This window comes from Drosophila willistoni, unplaced genomic scaffold (assembly GCF_018902025.1).
Source record: "Drosophila willistoni isolate 14030-0811.24 unplaced genomic scaffold, UCI_dwil_1.1 Seg789, whole genome shotgun sequence".
NCBI lineage: Eukaryota > Metazoa > Arthropoda > Insecta > Diptera > Drosophilidae > Drosophila > Drosophila willistoni.
Window position 1 is genome coordinate 63988 of NW_025814691.1, and position 5817 is coordinate 69804.

The window sequence follows — 5817 nt, forward strand, 5'->3', positions numbered from 1 at the left end:
CATAGGAACGATCGGTATAAAACAGTGACTTTGATCAATATCTTCGCTATTTCCTATGCTAAGATTGTAGGCCGTTCTTTCGGAAACATTAGCCCTTTTAGCTTGAACGTTTTCCCATTTTGATGGCTATAGGTAAGGAAAAAGTTACCAAAAAAGTTGCAAGGGTATACAAACTTTGACGCGGTCGAAGTTAGCCCCGGCCCTCTGGTTTGTACTTCTTTACCAACTGACTTCAGGCTTTTGACCGCCATTTTTTCACGTTATCGCCACACGACGTTATTTCTTGCTATTCCTTGGTTTGGAAGTCGGACTTCTAGTGAGTGGGCGTACCTCACGGGAAACGTGGCCAAAAGGAGCCATCACCATTACTTTCGTATTAGGGGAAATTACCGCCTTCTTCGCTTCGATCTTAGGTTTAACTTTGTCCGCTTTAAAACCTTGGAATTTTGGACGAGCATTAAATTTAGCACATTTTGATGCATCCTTCCACTTTGGCTTAGGCTTCATAATTTGGTTGCTCCAATCTGTCGCCATTTTAGGAACCTTCAGTTCTTGAGCAAATTTTTTAAATTTGCCGTTTCCGGGTTTATTAAAGTTAGGCCAGTCAGGATTGGACATTTTTATTTGAAATTTGTTTTTACTTGAAATTTGTTTTAATTATTAGAACTATACTCTCGAGCACGATTTTCTAGAATGTGAAATATGGAAGTAGGAAATGAGGCAGGTAAACTAGGCAAATGGACATGGCCTACTTTTCACTTTCCCGCCTACTGCCTTTGTCGGTCAGTGTCTGATCAGGATTTCATAATAATCTTTCTATTAACATCTTTTAGATGTGATTCCATTAAATATTATATTTACGTCTAATATATTATGACTTAATATTATTTCTATGAATGGTTAACAGTAAAATACTGATTATAGTCTATAATCTAGTTGAATTTATAGTGGAATATTGAGTGAATGGCTTTTAAGTGGCTCCACAACACACGCAAGACCAGATTTTTTTGATTGATGAGGATAAAGTACGTTTTTTAAAAAATCGAATTAAACACTTATTCCATTGTTACCATAACAACTTAGGAAAGCTTTTGGGGTTACTTCCTAATTAATACTAATTTGGGCCTATTCAAGATAAACCTTTCCACCATTTACTTGGATATTCGTGCATCTACTTCTTATTCTAAGTATCACGTAACAAAAAATATAACTTTGTAAACATTAAGAATATTTTAAATGAGCCCGCTCTTCGTCTCAGTGAATTTCCCCGATAACCGAATTTGGTCACACTAAAAGGGTATAATACACTAAGGCGGGGTACGGGCACACTCTCTCAAAAAAAATAGGCAATAAGACCACATGTACAATTAATAAAAACAGAAATAAAATCCGAAAATAAAAAGACAATCCCAAGGGATTAATTAATAAAAATTATAGAGAGTTTACAAATCAGGTGTGGAGTTTGCCCTAGAGAAAGTATTTTCATGAAATACACCGAGATCATTAAATTAAACAAAACCGCATTGCTTGAGTTGCTAGCGGCAAAGGAAGTACCTTGCGACAGAGAGGCGTCAATTTACCAATTGCGAGCATTGGTAAAAGCAGTCATGGCACAGAATCAGTCTGGAGAGAGTGATGTACCCGAAGAGCAGGCAGTCAGCCCAGCAGTGTCTGCAAATGTGCTTGCCGGACAACGTGTGGATGTTGGTCCGGAGCCTCTTATTGAGCAGCGCGGCTTGGGAAACATTGAGCAGCCAAGTACACCGGATCAAGTGGCTAACCAGTTGCCGACGATGTCTCGTGAGACCTCTGTAGGACCAGACGCGAACGTGCATGTTCGTGAAAGCGCACAAGCGAGCCAAACCGACAATTGGTTACGATTCTTAGTAGCATCGAATTGTATAAAGCACGTAAAAACCTAATGGAGCTAAAAACACGTGTTATGGAACTGGAGGAGAACTTAAGCAGACCGGAATATAATTGCCGCATGAACTTGAAGGATGTCGAAACTACTAAATTCTCTGGTGTTGGTGATCTGTCCATTCACGTATGGATTCGTGAGCTGGAGAAAGCGGCAAGAGTCTATGTACTGAGTGATGCCCAATGTTGGTCGTTGGGTAACCGACTGCAGGAGGGATCTGCTAAAGCATACATGACATATGAAAACTCTTGCAGTATTTTATCATTATGCGAAATATTGCTCAGCAGGGCAATTATGAAGACACCGATGTGGTAAAATACATTGTTGACGGACTACAAGATCGAACCGGATTGTCAGCTCCTTTGTATTATTGTACTTCTCTGAACGAATTGCGAGAGAAGATGATGCGTTTTCAGACAGTTCAGCCACCAGCCAAAAACTTCGTTCCTCAGGCTCGTCAGACTTCAGACCGTGTGCGGGCCATTACGCCTGCTGCAAAGGAGAAGAGATGTTTCAATTGTCGCCAGTTGGTCACTTAATGTGTGACTGTCCACGCCCGGAGAGACCAAAAGGAAGTTGCTATCGATGCTTCAAAGTGGGCCATCAATACCGGAATTGTCCAATGCGAACCCAGATCGCCGCCATGAGCGCTAATGAAGACCCGGACACCATTGATGATAAGTCATTTATTCAATTAGTAAGTTTATAAATATCTTGTAAAGGGGGATGCACCGATGTTAATAATATTTTTTCGCTATTAGATTCCGGAAGCCCAGTAAGTTTTGCCAGTAGAGCGTTGATGCCGCATTTAGATTGCGATAAATTAGTTAAAAGTTCTTTTCATGGACTGAGCGGTGGCTCTATTCTGATTTTTGGAACAGTCAAATGTTTAGTTCTGTTTTGCAAAAAATATTATGAAATTCAATTTTTAGTTATTCCCGATAATATTATGCCGGCGCAACTACTTCTTGGTAGAGATACCTTGAATAAAATAGGTCTTAAGTTCTCATTGATTGAAAATGTAAGAAAGTATGGAAAGAATTCCGCATCATTAAAAAGTACCATTGCTTTTGCTTACAAATTCTTTTGTGCATCCCTGTTTACTAAGCATAATACCATTAGTAATAACACCACTGATCTAGATAAGATTTTAATAACTCTAATGTAAACACGAATGCATCCCCGTTTCGAGAATGGCTAACAGAGTTGCAAACCGTTTGTGCAACGCTGTCAGATACGGGCAATATTACTGTTAACAGTGAATTTGGATTAGGCGCGATGCGTGAGTGCCGAGATATTGTGCATGAGCATTACATTGACCGATTTTCAATTAATTACGGGTTGCCTAAATATATGATGAGAATATGTCTGACAGAACAACACCATTTCATAGTAGTTCTAGAAGGTTATCATATTATGAAAGAGGAATCGTTTCTAAAACGGTTAGTGAGTTGTTAGCCAATAATGTAATCCGACCAAGCAACTCCCCCTATGCGTCCGCCATCGTCCTAGTGCGAAAAAAGGATGGCAATATACGAATGTGCGTTGATTATCGAGGTTTAAATAAGAAGAGGGATAAGATGAGGGATAATTTTCCATTGCCTTTGATAGAAGATTGCCTGGAATACCTGGAGAGCAAGACCGTTTTCTCCGTCATAGATTTGAAAAGTGGCTTTTACCATGTAGGCATGGAAGAGGATTCAATTAAATACACAGCATTCGTTACACCCGATGGGCAGTTCGAATATCTGAGAATGCCTTTTGGTATAAAGAACGGACCAGCTGTATTTCAGAGATTTATATCGAACATACTTAGTGATATGATTAGAGATCGAGAACTTGTAGTTTATATGGACGATATTATTCTTGCCACCCGCACCGTAGATCAACATCATAAGTTGTTAGCAAAACTGTTAGATCGTTTTATTCAGTACAATTTAGAGCTCAATTTGAAGAAAAGCGTTTTCCTACAGAAGAGCATAGATTATTTAGGATATGAAGTCAGTGATAAGGGAATTTTACCAAATAATACACATTTAAAAGCTATTCAAGAATACCCAGAACCACTTAACAGCAATGCATTACACTCGTGCTTAGGATTATTCTCTTATTTTCGCAAATTTGTTCCGAATTTCTCCCGCATAGCTAAACCGTTAAGTGAGTTGCTTAAACAAGGTGGTCCATTTCCGATGAACAAAACCGCTAAAAACGTATTTCTCACATTAAGACTGATGGCAAAATGCATCCAGTCTTTTATTATTCCCGAAAGGCGACAGCCGCCGAGTCCCGTTATCACAGTTTTGAACTTGAAACTTTGGCCATAATATATGCCGTGCACCGATTTCGCGTTTATTTAGAACACAGACCATTTTTGATCGTTACCGATTGTAATTCATTGGTCCAAACCTTGAGTAAAAAATCAATAAATAAAATAGACGCATTAAGTCGGCAAACCGAGTTGTTAGAGAATATTGTAAAAGGTGATTTTGATCCTTGCGTTTATTAGTGAAGAGAGACCAGAATGCCCCAATTGAACCTTGTGAACCGATATTACTTGTGAGGAAAGTTGCGTTAAACCGTGTGAGTCTGGTAGAGATTTGACCAAGCTGTGTGCCATTCAAGATGATATTTGCGTTGAATCATGTGAGTTAGTTAAACCGCCTGAGTTTGAAAGCGATTTTATAGAACCGTGTGTCCCCTCAGAGAAAAATGAGTTTAGTAAGATTGGATTAGACCGTATGCCGTTTTAGAACAGAGTTGTTCCGAATCGTGTGAGATAAAACCTTGTGAGATAAAACCGTTTGAGACAAAACCGTGTGAGATAGACCCTTGTGAGATAAAACCGTTTGAGACAAAACCGTGTGAGACAGACCCGTGTGAGATAAAACCGTGTGAGATAAAACCCGTTTGAGAAAAACCCGTGTAAGATAGACCCGTGTGAGATAAACCCGTGTAAAATAGAACCATGTGCTCCTTTAGGGAAGAATTATTTAGGACCGTTTGGGACAAACCCGTGTGTTCATTTAGCGAAGAGTTGTTTCAGACCGTGTGAGCTATGTTTAGAAAGAAGTAGGTTAAAACTGGTTAAGAATAAACCTTGCGTTTCTTTAAATGAAAGTTCTGTTGATCCGAGATTGAGTAACCAAATCGAAAGAAGTGACCAGCTCGATCGAAATGAGTCGGCAAACCTGGTTGGTGTAGTGGGTGCGTCTCCGCAAGATGTTGATTTATATTGCAGTCAGAACAAATAAGAGATCCGGATATCCGTAAACTAAGAGAAAATTTAGAAAAAGGCAATGATGTTGGATTTGAATTAATAGATGGTATAGTGTACAAAAGAAATGCTAAGGAAAGACTGTGTTTGTATGCACCGGCTCGCATGCAAGGGGAATTAATAAGAAGGTGTCACTAGAAACTAGGTCATTAGGCGTTAAGAAATGTGTAAACAATTTGAAAGAAAAGTACTGGTTTCCATTAATGAATCCAAAGGTTGAGTCGTTTATAAACGATTGTCTGCCGTGTATTCTACATAGTGTTCCAAGAACTATATTCCATTTGATACTATTCATGTTGATTACTTAGGTCCCTTACCGAGTGTTACATCAAAAAGAAAGCACCTTTTGGTAGTGATTGACGCATTTAAAAGTTTGTGAAATTGTATCCCGTAAATTCCACTAGTACCAAAGAAGTTACCGCCGCTTTAGAAAAATATTTTGATTATTATAGCAGACCAAGAAGAGTTATATCCGACAGAGGTACGTGTTTTACGTGTTTGAGTTTGCTGAGTTTGTAGAAAACCGAAATATTGACCACATTAAAGTAGCGACTGCTGCCCCTCAAGCATTGGGCAGGTCGAACGTGTGAACCGTGTGTTGACCCCAATGTTGGGAAAGCTG